Genomic DNA, 17772 nt, shown 5'->3' on the forward strand with positions numbered 1-17772 from the left:
TGCTCAGCATTAACAGTTGTTTCTCTGATGAGAGTCTGTTTGCTGAATGACAAATCCCGCAGTAACAGTAGTGCCACTCATGCTACATGGTGCCACGTGTGGCCCGTTTGAAAGGGTCAATGGTTCTTTCTCGAGGCCCATTCCAGTTGGGGCCTCTCCACGGTGGCGGGTGAGCTGTGATGGACACACCGGTTCAGCAGGAAGCAGCGGGAGCCCCAGCCCACGGAGGCGCCCACTCAGGCTGCCGGACGGGTGCAGGTGGGCGTGCATCACAGACCAGCTGTCCCCGGTCCCGGTCTGCACCAGCAGTCTCGAATCCAGAGCCACTTCAACCATCTGTTCCATGGAACTGTCCACCCTGTGAATAGGGAGTCATAATATAGGATTGATTTAGGGTTTTTTCCACTGTAAAGATCTAGATCCAATATTATATTATCAGCAACCTGGAGGTGATTTTTTTTTTTTTGGTCGGGGAAGAAAAAAAATAAACTCAGGCGGAATAACTTTTTTCGGCAAGTGTTTCCTGGTTTCCATCAAATCTCCCCCTTGCCCTGGTTTAACCTTAGATTCAACACAGATTTTAAGGGGTTTAAAAGTTCCCTAGGTAACTCTAAAGAGCAGGCACAGCTGAGAACCAACGACTGAAGGAGATGATTCAGGTTATCTCCCACTTTCTGTAAGTTCATGTTCTGCCTTTTCACTGTTACAAAAGACTGCGTGAGTGTCTGTCTTCGCCGGCTGAAAGAAATCAGAAGAGGATTTTCCCTTTTACAACAAAAGCATCAGCCTATCAGAAGCTGGGGGATATACCCTTTGCTTTACACCATTTCAATTTACAAAAGGCTTCATAGGAACTCTCCACTTTTGTTTGGATATCAGGGGGAACCTGTAATTCTATTCTTCTTGATAAAGCTGGCGCATGATCAGGTGTGACCGGGCTAATTCGGGCCACTGAGGGGATTGCTCAGCAGTTCTGGGAAGTTTCCCTTCTCTCGCTGGATTTGAACAGGGAATCATGGTGGCCTAATCACCAGTGAGGGGCATCTGTTGGCCACAAGACGAAACATCTTGAATGACATTAACCTTAAAAGCAGCAGAGGTAAGAAGTACATCGATTAGAGTCTCCAGTGACCTGGAGCTGCTGAACCAGTCTGAACTGAGTGTAGGCTTCTAACTACATAAAATAATAGGTACTCTAATTGCTTAAACCGTTGGTCAGGTTTCCCATTATTCACAGCCAAAGATAAGTTAACTGATAGGAAAAAATATTCTGCTTCACTGTAGAGTCAGCTCAGTACATGGGGGGCGGGAAGGAGGCCCCTGGAAGGGAGGGGTGGCCACACTGCCTTCAGGGAGAGCCTTGGCAAGCCGCCAAGAATGTGCAGCTTTTCCCCTTTTCCCAGCCTTCCCTGCAGAGAACACAGCCTCTTATCAGGGTGACTGCACCGGGAAAGGGAAACAGCCAGGCTTTGGGGGACTCCTGGGCACTGGCTCTGAGCTGACACTAATTCCAGGGGACCCTGGACATCGCTGGGGCCACCTGTCAGAGGAGGTCTCACAGAGGTCAGGGGGGTCACTGGAATTTTGGCTCAGGCCCCTCTCCTAGTGGGCCCAGGGGGTCCCCAGCCCCACCCTGTCTTGGGAGGCATGACTGCAATGACCAAGCTCAGCCACTGGCCGAGTCTTCAACTGGGTGTCCCCAGCACACGGCCATGCCCAAGATGGGTCTGCAACAGTTTGGGAGTGGAGGGCATCTAAAGCGCTATGGTGTTTTGAAAAGGCTGGCGAACGGGCATGGGCTGCCACCGTTTTACCTGCGGGTCTGAGCACTCATCCTGGCTTTGCTTCCACCTTGTCCTGTCTACGCTCGCGTCATCCCCACGGAGGCCACAGGCGAGGGAAGCATCTGCTGCATCTCCAGGGCCCCGGCAGGCCGAGGTCTTCGGGTTCACGGCTGCGCTGTTGCAGGGCTGCCCTTCCGCCCTCCTGGGCGCCTCACCCTTGCACCCATGTTTCTGGGTTCCCCACCGAGTCCCCACCCACGCCTGGCTACGTCAGGGCACCCGAGAACATGTGGGGCTCTTTCTCAATGGCTTGTTCACTTGGGATCCCGTGTTCCCTCCTTCTGGCATCTCTCCTCGGGGGTGTCACGCAGTATTTTTAGGAGGCAGTACGCATGGCAGTGACTCACCGCGTAGGGCACGGCTCGGGACTGAGACGGAGGTCATGCTCTCTCGTCTCATCTTACTGCCTTGCCAGGAGTAAACAGGAATTTTAAGCTAAAGTATGGCAAGTTTATCTAATATTTCTTTTTTTTTTTTTTTTTTAAATAATTATTTTTTATTGAAGGGTAGTTGACGCACAGTATTACATTACATTAGTTTCAAGTGTACAACACAGTGATAAAACATTTATATACATAATTCTAGGTTCCAGCTATCACCCTACCAAGCTGTTACAATATCTTGACTATATTCCTTATGCTATACATTACATCCCGGTTACTTATTTATTTTACCATTGGAAGTCTGTCCTTTTTTTTTTTTTTTTTTGTTTTGTGAGGGCATCTCTCATATTTATTGATCAAATGGTTGTTAACGACAATAAAATTCTGTATAGGGGAGTCAATGCTCAATGCACAATCATTAATCCACCCCAAGCCTAATTTTCATCAGTCTCCAATCTTCTGAGGCATAACAAACAAGTTCTTACATGGAGAACAAATTCTTACATAATGAATAAGTTACATAGTGAACAGTACAAGGGCAGTCATCACAGAAACTTTCGGTTTTGCTCATGCATTATGAACTCTAAACAGTCAGTTCAAATATGAATACTCATTTGGTTTTTATACTTGATTTATATGTGGATACCACATTTCTCTCTTTATTATTATTATTTTTAATAAAATGCTGAAGTGGTAGGTAGATACAAGATAAAGGTAGAAAACATAGTTTAGTGTTGTAAGAGAGCAAATGTAGATGATCAGGTGTGTGCCTGTAGACTATGTGTTAATCCAAGCTAGATCAGGGCAATAAAACATCCACGTATGCAGAAGATTTCTCTGAGAACGGTGGGGTGAGGTTCTAAGCCTCACCTCTGTTGATCCCCAATTTCTCACCTGATGGCCCCCCTGTGACTGTGCCTGTCTTAGGTTGTTCCTCCCTTGAGGAATCTCACCCGTCTCTGGCTAACCAGTCATCTTCCGGGGCCATACAGGGAAATGTGAAGTTGGTAAGTGAGAGGGAAGCCTTATTGTTTGAAAAGGTTAGCTTTTTACTTCTTTGCATATTTATGCCCTGTGGTTTCTATGCCCAGCATTTGTCTTGAGGTATCTTTACCACTTGGAAGAATTATGATACTTGGTAAATTTGATATGAGGCACGAATTCTATTTAAGGGTTGTAATTAGGAAGGAAGAAGAAAAGCTATAGAAGTAGCAGGCGGAAGAAAACATGGGAAGATTGATTGTTTCTTTGACGTATCTTCTTGTAGAGTAACTTCAGCATGTATAGGTTTTAAGCTACTACTTAAATTGCGCACACACATTAACATAATAGGAGTATAATTACATAACCAAAGCATACCTGTAATTACCAGCCATCTCCAGTGAAACAAAGAAAACCAGTTAGGCACCTTAGGCATTTGTGAAAACTTATCTATGATATGGTGGATATTGTCCAACTGAACTTGAACAGTCTGAGAGAAATCAGACAAATTAAAACAACCCATTCCTGGGAAATGTTCACATCCCTTATGTTCTTTTAACAGTAAATAGTCTGTAGTTGTAAGACTTTGGAGCGCTACAATTTGCACTTCTCCTAATTCTTGGTTGAGTTCCAACAGTATAGATCCAGTCAAATTTGTTGTTTTACTGTATGCACAGGCCAGCTTAGATATCTCCCTCCTCATTCCCATGGCAAGTCCAGGAACTGGTGGGATGAGTGCATCTACAGCTGTAGCAGTGCGTGGATCTTCGTTGGGGTTTTTTGATGATCATCTTCTGGCTTGAGTCTTCCAGAGAGTGCTGATGTTGGAAGTTCTCTTTCATATCGTATCTTAGTTCATTTTTGGGGTAGCCCAATTAGGCTTTGATCTTCTGTATAAACACAAACAGACCCTTTGCCTACACTTTTATATGCCCTTTATACCCTTGTGTAGAACTCATTGGAGGTTACCACACAGGAACTGCCCTTTTTTTTTTTTTTGGTATCACTAATCTACACTTACATGACGAATATTATGTTTACTAGGCTCTCCCCTATACCAGGTCTCCCCTATAAACCCCTTTACAGTCACTGTCCATCAGCATAGCAAAATGTTGTAGAATCACTACTTGCCTTCTCTGTGCTGTACAGCCCTCCCTTTTCTCCTACCCCCCCCCATGCATGCTAATCTTAATACCCCCCTACTTCTCCCCCCCCCTTATCCCTCCCTACCCACCCCTCCTCCCCAGTCCCTTTCCCTTTGGTACCTGTTAGTCCATTCTTGAGTTCTGTGATTCTGCTGCTGTTTTGTTCCTTCAGTTTTTCTTTTGTTCTTATATTCCACAGATAAGTGAAATCATTTGGTATTTCTCTTTCTCCGCTTGGCTTGTTTCACTGAGCATAATACCCTCCAGCTCCATCCATGTTGCTGCAAATGATTGGATTTGCCCTTTTCTTATGGCTGAGTAGTATTCCATTGTGTATATGTACCACATCTTCCTTATCCATTCATCTATCGATGGACATTTAGGTTGCTTCTAATTCTTGGCTATTGTAAATAGTGCTGCGATAAACATAGGGGTGCATCTGTCTTTCTCATACTTGATTGCTGCATTCTTAGGGTAAATTCCTAGGAGTGAAATTCCTGGGTCAAATGGTAAGTCTGTTTTGAGCATTTTGATGAACCTCCATACTTCTTTCCACAATGGTTGAACTAACTTACATTCCCACCAGCAGTGTAGGAGGGTTCCCCTTTCTCCACAGCCTCGCCAACATTTGTTGTTGTTTGTCTTTTGGATGGCAGCCATCCTTACTGGTGTGAGGTGATACCTCATTGTAGTTTTAATTTGCATTTCTCTGATAATTAGCGATGTGGAGCATCTTTTCATGTGTCTGTTGGCCATCTGTATTTCTTTTTTGGAGAACTGTCTGTTCAGTTCCTCTGCCCATTTTTTAATTGGGTTATTTGTTTTTTGTTTGTTGAGGCGTGTGAGCTCTTTATATATTCTGGATGTCAAGCCTTTATCAGATGTGTCATTTTCAAATATATTCTCCCATACTGTAGGGATCCTTTTTGTTCTATTGATAGTGTCTTTTGCTGTACAGAAGCTTTTCAGCTTAATATAGTCCCACTTACTCATTTTTGCTGTTGTTTTCCTTGCCCGGGGAGATATGTTCAAGAAGAGGTCACTCATGTTTATGTCTAAGATGTTTTTGCCTATGTTTTCTTCCAAGAGTTTAATGGTTTCATGGCTTACATTCAGGTCTTTGATCCATTTTGAGTTTACTTTTGTATATGGGGTTAGACAATGGTCCAGTTTCATTCTCCTACATGTAGCTGTCCAGTTTTGCCAGCACCACCTGTTGAAGAGACTGTCATTTTGCCATTGTATGTCCATGGCTCCTTTATCAAATATTAATTGACCATATATGTCTGGGTTAATGTCTGGATTCTCTAGTCTGTTCCATTGGTCTGTGGCTCTGTTCTTGTGCCAGTACCAAATTGTCTTGATTACTATGGCTTTATAGTAGAGCTTGAAGTTGGGGAGTGAGATCCCCCCTACTTTATTCTTCTTTCTCAGGATTGCTTTGGCTATTCGGGGTCTTTTGTGTTTCCATATGAATTTTTGAATTATTTGTTCCAGTTCATTGAAGAATGTTGCTGGTAGTTTCATAGGGATTGCATCAAATCTGTATATTGCTTTGGGCAGGATGGCCATTTTGACGATATTAATTCTTCCTAGCCACGAGCATGGGATGAGTTTCCATCTGTTAGTGTCCCCTTTAATTTCTCTTAAGAGTGACTTGTAGTTTTCAGAGTATAAGTCTTTCACTTCCTTGGTTAGGTTTATTCCTAGGTATTTTATTTTTTTTGATGTAATTGTGAATGGAGTTGTTTTCCTGATTTCTCTTTCTGTTGGTTTATTGTTAGTGTATAGGAAAGCCACAGATTTCTGTGTGTTGATTTTGTATCCTGCAACTTTGCTGTATTCCGATATCAGTTCTAGTAGTTTTGGGGTGGAGTCTTTAGGGTTTTTTATGTACAGTATCATGTCATCTGCAAATAGTGACAGTTTAACTTCTTCTTTACCAATCTGGATTTCTTTATTTTGTCTGATTGCCGTGGCTAGGACCTCCAGTACTATGTTAAATAACAGTGGAGAGAGTGGGCATCCCTGTCTAGTTCCCGATCTCAGAGGAAATGCTTTCAGCTTCTCGCTGTTCAATATAATGTTGGCTGTGGGTTTGTCATAGATGGCCTTTATTATGTTGAGGTACTTGCCCTCTATTCCCATTTTGCTGAGAGTTTTTAACATGAATGGATGTTGAACTTTGTCAAATGCTTTTTCAGCATCTATGGAGATGATCATGTGGTTTTTGTCTTTCTTTTTGTTGATGTGGTGGATGATGTTGATGGACTTTCGAATGTTGTACCATCCTTGCATCCCTGGGATGAATCCCACTTGGTCATGGTGTACGATCCTTTTGATGTATTTTTGAATTCGGTTTGCTAATATTTTGTTGAGTATTTTTGCATCTACGTTCATCAGGGATATTGGTCTGTAGTTTTCTTTTTTGGTGGGGTCTTTGCCTGGTTTTGGTATTAGGGTGATGTTAGCTTCATAGAATGAGTTTGGGAGTATCCCCTCCTCCTCTATTTTTTGGAAAACTTTAAGGAGAATGGGTATTATGTCTTCCCTGTATGTCTGATAAAATTCCGAGGTAAATCCATCTGGCCTGGGGTTTTGTTCTTTGGTAGTTTTTTGATTACCGCTTCAATTTCGTTGCTGGTAATTGGTCTGTTTAGATTTTCTGTTTCTTCCTGGGTCAATCTTGGAAGGTTGTATTTTTCTAGGAAGTTGTCCGTTTCTCCTAGGTTTCCCAGCTTGTTAGCATATAGGTTTTCATAGTATTCTCCAATAATTCTTTGCATTTCCGTGGGGTCCGTCGTGATTTTTCCTTTCTCGTTTCTGATACTGTTGATTTGTGTTGACTCTCTTTTCTTCTTAATAAGTCTGGCTAGAGGCTTATCTATTTTGTTTATTTTCTCGAAGAACCAGCTCTTGGTTTCATTGATTTTTGCTATTGTTTTATTCTTCTCAATTTTATTTATTTCTTCTCTGATCTTTATTATGTCCCTCCTTCTGCTGACCTTAGGCCTCATCTGTTCTTCTTTTTCCAATTTCGATAATTGTGACATTAGACCATTCATTTGGGATTGCTCTTCCTTTTTTAAATATGCTTGGATTGCTATATACTTTCCTCTTAAGACTGCTTTTGCTGTGTCCCACAGAAGTTGGGGCTTAGTGTTGTTGTTGTCATTTGTTTCCATATATTGCTGGATCTCCATTTTGATTTGGTCATTGATCCATTGATTATTTAGGAGTTTGTTGTTAAGCCTCCATGTGTTTGTGAGCCTCTTTGCTTTCTTTGTACAGTTTATTTCTAGTTTTATGCCTTTGTGGTCTGAAAAGTTGGTTGGTAGGATTTCAATCTTTTGGAATTTTCTGAGGCTCTTTTTGTGGCCTAGTATGTGGTCTATTCTGGAGAATGTTCCATGTGCACTTGAGAAGAATGTATATCCCGCTGCTTTTGGATGTAGAGTTCTATAGATGTCTATTAGGTCCATCTGCTCTACTGTGTTGTTCAGTGCTTCCGTGTCCTTACTTATTTTCTGCCCAGTGGATCTATCCTTTGGGGTGAGTGGTGTGTTGAAGTCTCCTAGAATGAATGCATTGCAGTCTATATCCCCCTTTAGTTCTGTTAGTATTTGTTTCACATATGCTGGTGCTCCTGTGTTGGGTGCATATATATTTAGAATGGTTATATCCTCTTGTTTGACTGAGCCCTTTATCATTATGTAGTGTCCTTCTTTATCTGTTGTTACTTTCTTTGTTTTGAAGTCTATTTTGTCTGATATTAGTACTGCAACCCCTGCTTTCTTCTCACTGTTGTTTGCTTGAAATATGTTTTTCCATCCCTTGACTTTTAGTCTGTACATGTCTTTGGGTTTGAGGTGAGTTTCTTGTAAGCAGCATATAGATGGGTCTTGCTTTTTTATCCATTCTGTTACTCTGTGTCTTTTGATTGGTGCATTCAACCCATTAACATTTAGGGTGACTATTGAAAGATATGTACTTATTGCCATTGCAGGCTTTAAATTCGTGGTTACCAAAGGTTCAAGGTTAGCCTCTTTAGTATCTTACTGCCTAACTTAGCTCGCTTATTGAGCTGTTATATACACTGTCTGGAGATTCTTTTCTTCTCTCCCTTCTTGTTCCTCCTCCTCGATTCTTCATATGTTGGGTGTTTTGTGCTGTGCTCCTTCTAGGAGTGCTCCCATCTAGAGCAGTCCCTGTAAGATGTTCTGTAGAGGTGGTTTGTGGAAAGCAAATTCCCTCAGCTTTTGTTTGTCTGGGACTTGTTTAATCCCACCGTCATATTTGAATGATAGTCGTGCTGGATACAGTATCCTTGGTTCATGGCCCTTCTGTTTCATTGTATTAAATATATCATGCCATTCTCTTCTGGCCTGTAGGGTTTCTGTTGAGAAATCTGACGTTAGCCTGATGGGTTTCCCTTTATAGGTGACCTTTTTCTCTCTAGCTGCCTTTAACACTCTTTCCTTGTCCTTGATCTTTGCCATTTTAATTATTATGTGTCTTGGTGTTGCCCTTCTTGGATCCTTTCTGTTGGGGGTTCTGTGTATTTCCGTGGTCTGTTCGATGACTTCCTCCCCCAGTGTGGGGAAGTTTTCAGCAATTATTTCTTCTAAGATACTTTCCATCTCTTTTCCTCTCTCTTCTTCTTCTGGGACCCCTATAATACGGATATTGTTCCTTTTGGATTGGTCACACAGTTCTCTTAATATTGTTTCATTCCTGGAGATCCTTTTGTCTCTCTCTATGTCAGCTTCTATGCGTTCCTGTTCTCTGATTTCAATTCCATCAATGGCCTCTTGCATTCTATCCATTCTGCTTATAAACCCTTCCAGAGTTTGTTTCATTTCTGCGATCTCCTTTCTGGCATCTGTGATCTCCCTCCGGACTTCATCCCATTTCTCTTGCGTATTTCTCTGCATCTCTGTCAGCATGTTTATGATTCTTATTTTGAATTCTTTGTCAGGAAGACTGGTTAGGTCTGTCTCCTTCTCTGGTGTTGTCTCTGTGATCTTTGTCTGTCTGTAGCTTTGCCTTTTCATGGTGATAGGAATAGTCTGCAGAACTAGGAAGAGTGACGGCTGGAAGGACTTCCTTTCTTGTTGGTTTGTGGCCCTCCTCTCCTGGGAGAACAGCGGCCTCTAGTGGCTTGTGCTGCGCAGCTGCGTGCAGACAGGGTTTCTGCTTCCTGCCCGGCTGCTATGGAGTTAATCTCCGCTGTTGCTGTGGGCGTGGCCTGGCTCGGGCAGCTACTCCAAAATGGTGGAGTCGCGTTGGAGCAGGAGCTGCTGGGAGGCTGTTTATCTCCGTAAGGGGCCTCCCTGCTCCCTGCAGCCCAGGGGTTAGGGTGCCCAGAGATCCCCGGATTCCCTACCTCTGGATTAAGTGACCCGCCCTGCCCCTTTAAGACTTCCAAAAAGCACCCGCCGAAACAAAATAACGCCCACAAAAAAAAAAAAAGAAAAAAAAATTTTAAATTAAAAAAAAAAAAAAAGGGTGGTCGTTCGTTTTTCTTTATTCTCCGGTGCCAGCCTCAGGCCTCTGCTCACCTGTCTTTCTGCCCTGTTTCCCTAGTATTGGGGTCCTTATCCCTTTAAGACTTCCAAAAAGCGCTCGCCAAAACAAAACAGCAAAAAAGCAAAAAAAAAAAAAATGGTCGCGCACTTTTCTTATGCCCTCTGTCGCCCAGCCTCCAGTGCCTGCTCACTGTTCTTGCTGCCCTGTTTTCCCAGTATCGAGCGCCCTGCACTCTGGCCCGGATGGCGGGGGCTGGGTGCTCGGCAGCCCTGGGCTCCGTCTCCCTCCCGCTCTGCCTGCTCTTCTCCCGCCGGGAGCTGGGGGGAGGGGCGCTCGGCTCCCGCGGGGCCGGGGCTTGTATCTTACCCCCTTCGCGAGGCGCTGGGTTCTCTCAGGTGCGGATGTGGTCTGGATATTGTCCTGTGTCCTCTGGTCTTTATTCTAGGAAGGGTTGTCTTTGTTATATTTTCATAGATAGATGTTGTTTTGGGAGGAGATTTCTGCTACTCTACTCACGCCGCCATCTTCCGCCCCTCCCAATCTAATATTTCTTTTATTTATTATTTTACAATACTTAATATCTTTTAAAATATTACTTTATTTAATATTTCTTGTTTCATAAAAATGAAACCATCCCGTTTTATCTCTTCACTTATTACAGACAAACTTCTCCAATCTATGAATAGTCCTGTAACTTCATTATAAATCAACTATGAAATTAGTGTTTTTGGGGAAAATCTCCAAGATACTCTCAGTTCTGCAGTCAAAACCAGAGCACACCCAGCCAACTCACATTATGATAAACTGAAAACTGGAGAAGTAGTAACTTGCCTAAGATGACATAAAATGTGGTCTAGTATCATTAAGTTTTAGATCTCTCAGTTTACACAGGACAAGATGGAGGAGAAGTGGGTCACCTTGGTCACTTTTGCACATATGAGTTGACTATAAAATAGGAAATTATGTCTGTTGTTCACAAGAAAAGGCCAATTCTTGTCATGACTCACTTACATAAATAGAGCAATGATGTGATAAAATGCCAAGTATACAAGATGAATCTGAGGCACTTTGTACTCATGGTCTCTACTTTGCTATTTAATATGTGAGTTTCTGGAAAGTCTTTACCTTCATCTCTCTGTTGGGAATAGAATTTAATGCTCAAAATACATGTAAGATGGAGAAATTGAACTCACTTTCCACACCAGAGGCTGTGGTGCAGAGGAGGAAGGACAGAGCTTCCGGTGTGTGTGTGTGTGACACGCATGTGCATATACGTGTGTGCGGAGTGGGGGCATGCATACACACATGTGTGCATGTGCAGGGTGAGGGTACACATGCATGTGTGTGCACGTGTGTGTGGAGTGCAGGTTTTAGGATGTGTTTGAGCATGTATGTCTGCCTGTGTGTGCATGCATTTGAGCATGTGTATGTGTGAGCATGTACATGTGTAGTGGGGTGCTGGGTGTGTGTGCACGTGTGTGCAATGTGTGCACATGTGTGTGGTGGGGTGCTGGTGGGTGAAGAGGCCGAGCTGTGGGAGGGCTACAGGACATGGGGGGAGGCCCTGGGATGCAGGGGCAGCAGGACAGGTGGGTTGTACGTGTACAGGGATGCACCTGGGGCCCTGCTCAGAGCTGGCGCCAGCTTAAGGATGCCCGGGGTGCCCGCTGGTGCTTCCCTTTTGTTCTGAACCGAGTTCACCCACTTGGAAAGGGGCCTGCAGCCTGGAGGAGGACTGGCTGGTGGTGAGGACAGGGCCGCGGGGCTCTAGGCCCTGCTGGCCAGCAGGTCAGGGCTCCGTGTCCAGTGGGCTGGAGGCCGGGCTGTGGGGCATCTGGGGACCCTGCCTCACCAGGCGGTCACAAGCCGTCTTCTTACTGGGAACTTGTAGGAACAGCTGGCTCTCCTCCTCAGGGTTTCTGTTCCCAGAGTGAGCCTCCTGCAGAGAACGTGGGGGAATGTCACCCCCGCCAGAAAGCTGGTTCCGCTGCTGGGCTGTCTGGTCCCCTTTGCAGCCTCTCTGGCCACCAGCAGGGTCACCAGAGTGGGCTCCCAAGGTCAGAGGCAGGGAGAGGGGCCTCTCCCTGATGGCACCAGCTTCAGGAGAGGGCCTGGTGGTTAGCTCTTCCTTGTGTGTAGCTCCTGTGCACACACACACTCACACACAGGCACACACCGCTATACACAGGCACACACATGCATGCAGCCACTCCCACACGCATGCACACACACTCCCACATGCACACTCATACATGTACCCACTCCCACATGCAAGCACACACTTATACACACAGACACAGTCTCATATAGCCACACACTTGCACACACACATGCACATGCGCTGACATCCCCCCGACCATGCCCACAGTAACAGGGTGGCTGCCTCAGAATGGTGTGGCCGCAGCCTCTCGTTGCCACATGGAAGTTCACACTGTGCCTCATTGCCGGGGTCCCTTCCTGCCCATGGTTCTCACTCAGGGTCAACACAGTCCTTGGGGATTTTCTATTGATATAAAACCTCAAACAGAAAAGACCAGAATCCCAAGCCCTTTCTACCCCAAAGAAAACTGGGCCCCATGCAAAGGGGCTCCAGCCCCCTTTCCAGTGGGTTTGCATGTCAAAGAATTGAGATTTAAAGAAAAGAAGGGTTAACTGAGAGAAAAAAAACATATAAGTCCTTCCGGCAGAACAGTCTTCTGTCTATACAACTAAAGGGATCATTCAGGAAATTCATTCTACAAGAAAACACTTAGCTCAAGGTGGAATAAATCAAAGTTTAAAGAAAAGATTTTAAAAAAATCCAACTTCTTCCATGAAAATAATTTGAAAGTAGCATTTATAGTGTCCCCTCCTTGGTGACAGCTTCCTGCAGTAGAGCAGGTGTGGACAAGCGTTCCAGGCCTGTGGAGTGACAGGCCCCATCTCCCCATCTGGTGGCTGGAGTCCAAGGTCAAGGTGTGGGTGGGGCTGACTCCCCTGAGGCCTCTCTCCTCGGTGTGTAGATGCCACCTCTCCCTGTGTCCTCACATGGCCGCCCCCTCCCGCCCCCATGCGTGTGTGTCTCCTGATCTCTTCTTCTTGTAAGGACACCATCATGTGGGATTGGTTTCTGCCTTCAGACTCATTCTAACTTAGTTACCTCTTTAAAGACCTTATCTCCAAATGCCGTTACATTCTGAAGTCCTGGGGTTCAAACACAGTTCAGCCTGTGACACTTGGCATGCCACGTATATCATGCCACGTAAACTTCCTCCTTAACATCCCAAACCTACTGTCCCTTGGGTGGCACAGGCTGCCTTGCACCGTGAGCTGGAAATGGGCAGGAGAGATGCCACCCTTGTCCTGGAGGATTTCCTCAATGGCCGTGCACGACACGCGATGTGCGGGGATTTGTAGGCTGAGAGATGCACAGGAAGAGGGAATGTTTATTTTCCTCTGTGTGCTCGACAATCAGAACCACCTCTGGGGCAGGTGCCACATGAACATCGTTTATTTTATTCTCTACAATAAGTTGTGTGCTAGAAATTACCCCACTTTATGGGGAGGCAGGTTCAGAAGGATTAAATAACCTACAGCTTTTACATCTTGGAAGCACGGAGCTTGCACTCAAACCTCTTGGGGGTCTGTCCCTTCCTGGTGTGACACCAGCATGTACAACGGGGCCCTTTCTGTCTGCTCTGCTCACCATCATCTTTCATTCAAACAGGCAAGGAGCAGTGAGCCAGCATGCCCTGAAATGCAGCCCCAGGCCTCTCTCCTCGGTGTGTAGATGCCACCTCTCCCTGTGTCCTCACGTGGCCGCTCCCTCCCGCCCCCATGCATGTGTGTCTCCTGATCTCTTCTTCTTGTAAGGACACCATCATGTGGGATTGGTTTCTGCCTTCAGACTCATTCTAACTTAGTTACCTCTTTAAAGACGTCTTTAAAGACCTCTTTAAAGAAGGGGAGACTTCTCGGGAGATCAGGCCAGGCGTTAGAGATGTGGGCGGCCAGGGCCTCTTCCCCGTGTCTCTTTGTTCTCTACCACATGCAAGTCTACGTCAAGGTCAATCCCAGGTTGATGTGTGATGGAAACAAATCACTCAGAGATACTCTTTTACCTCCCAGGTGTGGCGACACGAGCAGAGCATGGCGGGAGCTCCAGGTGTGGGGAGCCCCAGGTGGCGGGGGGGCCCCACGTGGCGGGGAGCCCCAGGGGCACAGCAGCAGCCCTGGGGCTGCCATGACAGTGGGAATATATCTCTCATGGTTCTGGAGGCCAGAGCCTGAATCCAAGGCCTTGGCAGCACCCTGCTCCCTCCGCAGCCGGTAGGGAGGGTCCTTCTTGCCTCGTCCTGCTTCTGGTGGTCACGAGATCCTGGGTGTCCCTGGCAGGTGGCTGCATGGCTCCTGTCTACCTGCTGGTCTCTCTGTGTCTCCCCCTTTCTGTAAGGACACATTGGATCAGGGCCCACCCAGGATGGCCTCATCTTAACTGATTACATCTGCCAAACCTTCCTCCAGATTGGGTCACATTCACGGTGCTGGGCTGAGCACGTGATCATAGATTTTGGGGGGGACACAATTCAGCCCATAATGTACGTCATGGGGGCTCCTTACCCCTCCTTTAGATCCTGCAGTGGCCCTGGGGGCTCGCAGCGCCGGCGGACCTCGGCCCCAGCGAGCCCCTCGCTCTGTGCCCTCCATCTGGTCACTGTGGCCGCCCAGGGTGGGCAGTGACCACGGGCCCAGGGCCCAGCAGAGGGGCAGCCCTGCCTTCCCTCAGGACCGAACTGGCCTCTGTCCCCTCGGTGTTCCTTCTCGCCCGCCCTCCAGAAGCTTCCCCTCCACCGGGCCGAGCATCGAGCCAGGACCCTCGCTCCTTCATGCTCTTTGGAGGGCCCGAGAGCTGGCCACCCTGTCCAGTCTTTGGGACAACGACCGTGTAGAGGCCCCAGTGAGCCTGCCTCCTTCTTCAAGCCAGCTCCACCCACAGGCATTTTCCTGGGGAAGACGGCGGCCACCGCGCCCTCGGGGTAAGGGCGGCGCTTCTGAGCTCCTCTGGGGTCTCTGAGCCGGGGCAAGGCAGGGAGTCCTCGGGGCCATACACCGGCCAGCCCGGCAAGTCGCTCTGAGCAGCCACTCTTTCCAGCTGTCATGGAAATGGGAAGAAAGAGGAGGAAGCAGGAAAGGGAGAATAAAATGCACTGAAACGAGAGACAGGGAGAAAGTGGATACGGGACGTCAGCACCAGAGACACCAGGGAGGCGCTTATGAATCAGGTCGCCGGGGAGCGGGCGCGGTTTATGAGAAGCCCTTCAAGGCCTCTGGTTAAAACAAAGGTGTAACAAAAAGCCAGGTGCAGAGACGAATCCTGTATGGCATCTACACGAGGTGCTGGAGCCCCCGGACATAGCGAGCGCCACGTGTGGATCCACCCGGAGATGTGACCCAGAGGAGGGGCAAACAGCAGCCCTAAGCCGCCGCGGCTGCTCCACAGTGAGCACCTGGCTGCCCGTTCATTTCCTGGAAGGATTTTGTCCTGCACTTACTGCGATGGCCAATAGGGGGTGCTGGTCATCAGCTTTACTGCTATTCTGCTCTATGTACTCGAACAAATTACAAGAGCTCAAACTCCAACTTATTTATTAAAAATACATATCTCCTTGAATCTTACAGGACTTCAATCATTCTCATTAATTTCACTTGTGTATTCTTGAGTCTGAAAGCTAATTTTCCTGAATGTCTACCAATTAAATTTAAGATACAGGTATATTTTTAAGTGACATTTTAAATCGAAGCATAGCATAGGCACAGAAAAGCTCAAGTTGTAAATATGCAGCTGGAAGGATTTTTACAAAGGCACACATCGATGGGACCACCCCCTGGGGAGGATACCGGGCACTGCTGGAAGCTTCCGTCACACGCCTTCCAGCCATTATCCCTCCTTAGAGCTAGTACTCTTCTGACTTGCTTCATCACAGGTTAGTTTAGCTGTTTTTAGACTTTATGAGGTTGAATTATATAATGTGTGATCCTTTTGCTCAGCATTATGTTCATGAGCTTGTCTGTTGTCTGTGTCCAGAGTGAAGCATCACTACACGTGCAGTGTGTGGCACAGGTCTTTGCCACGTAGGGCTCTGCTATATGACCAGACCACGTTCGTCTGTGTATCCTGCCGATAGCAGACATTCGGGCTGCTACCAGTCAAGGCCAGTAGGAGTGATGGTGTACTGAACATGCTTGCACATGACTTTTAGTGCATGCATGTATGCCTTTCTGAGAGATGTATATTTAGGGGTGGAACTGCTAGGTCATATGCATATATTAAGCTTCAGGAGATGCTGCTAAATAGGTTTCTGGAAAGGTTGTACCATATACCCTCCCACTGGCTGCCTTTGGGACTTTCTGACGTTCCATATCCTCACCAACATTTGATATCATAACCTATTTTTTATTGTGAAATTATTATGGTCCTTGAATATAGTTTTTCAAGGGTTTTCCAAACAGTGTGACTTCAGCTAGATACTAAGAAAAGAGTAATGGAGATACAGGAACTGTATAGATGACAAGCACGCAGAAGAGTGCAGACACAGAATATTCTACTGGAAACCTTAAATCATTTTCAAATTAGGGAGGTCTCATCTTGATCAGTGAAAGGTGTTGTGAATAAAATTCTTCATTCTCACATATATTAAGCCCATATGACCTTAAATCGCTTCAGTGATTAACCCCCAAGGCCTAGTGGAGCATCAGGGTTGGGACAGAGATAGTCTCACCCCCACAGCAGGACCGGCTTCTGAAGCTCAGCAACATTGCTATCACCTCAGTCCAGAGGTGATCAGTGGGTTACAACTCCAACATCTTTTCAATGCTGTTTGACAGTGAAATCAGAGAGTAATGGACACGGAGGAGGAGAGCATGCAAAGGGTAATAGCACATCGTTAGAACAGCTTACTGTAGCTTAGCTTAGCTTACGGTCCCCAAAGTCCATCCATGCTAAGACTGGAAAACCCCACTGCATGGCTGGGCCACATACTGGTTACCCACCACCTGTCAGTGGCCCCTCGGGTTGTCTCCCCCTTGAGGCTCTCGTGAGCAGTGCCGCTGTGCACGCGGGGGCACAAGACCTGAGTTCCTGCTTTGCATTCTTCTGGGCGCATGCCCGGGACTGGGGCTGCTGGTCAGATACCTGGAGACTCTGTGTGTAATTCCGAAGCATCACTGTGCTGTCTTCTGCAGGGGTTGTGCCAGTTTACGTTCCGGGGTTAAGAATCTAATTGTGCTGCTGGGCCTTTCTCTCCTGGTTTGGAGATTCCCACTCTGATTCAGGGTATTAGTAGACCTGGGGCTGTCTGGATGGTTTCTTCCTGAACGGGTTTTGTTCGTGTCAGTCTTTCAAGGAATCTGTCCATTCAACCCAAGTTATTTTTGGCACATACTCCCCTGTTGCTGTTCCTTTCTGTGAACAAGGTGTCTCAACACCTGTGTACTGGTAAAATTTAAAAAGGGATAAAACTGCATTCCTTACTAGGAGGTTGTCATGGGCTCAACTCGATGATTCGGCCACTGAGAGAGCAGGGGCCACACACGGGATGCAGCAGGGCTGCCTCACTCCGTGGAGGAGGGCACGCGCTTCTCTCATGGGAGGGCGGTCGTGCAGCTGTTTGGGGACTGTTCTCTGGCCCCCCAGGGGACAGTTCAAGCATGAGAAAATGAGACTTATACATGTCAGGATATGGAACAATACAGGCTTGAATGCCGAGCCCTGTGGAGGCACTGCCACCTTTTGTGATGATTCCCAGGGCAGTTTCCAGGGCGTGCTGGCCCCTCCTCGAGGCCTTGTTGGTGGGGAGAGGACCCCTGCCCTGAGTAGGGACACACTGACAGCGGCTCATGAGCCCAGACGCC

At 46.6% G+C, this 17772-nt stretch overlaps 1 long non-coding RNA gene across 1 annotated transcript; it reads left to right on the plus strand.

Moving 5' to 3' along the window:
• The first annotated feature begins 725 nt into the window (after positions 1-725).
• On the plus strand, positions 726-15326 carry LOC118916747 (uncharacterized). Its single transcript, XR_005026517.2, has 3 exons — positions 726-1099; positions 14698-14897; positions 15217-15326. It is a non-coding gene; the product is annotated as an uncharacterized LOC118916747 (long non-coding RNA).
• The last annotated feature ends 2446 nt before the right edge of the window (positions 15327-17772 follow it).

The sequence above is a fragment of the Manis pentadactyla genome, chromosome 17 (assembly GCF_030020395.1).
Source record: "Manis pentadactyla isolate mManPen7 chromosome 17, mManPen7.hap1, whole genome shotgun sequence".
Classification (NCBI taxonomy): Eukaryota; Metazoa; Chordata; class Mammalia; order Pholidota; family Manidae; genus Manis; species Manis pentadactyla.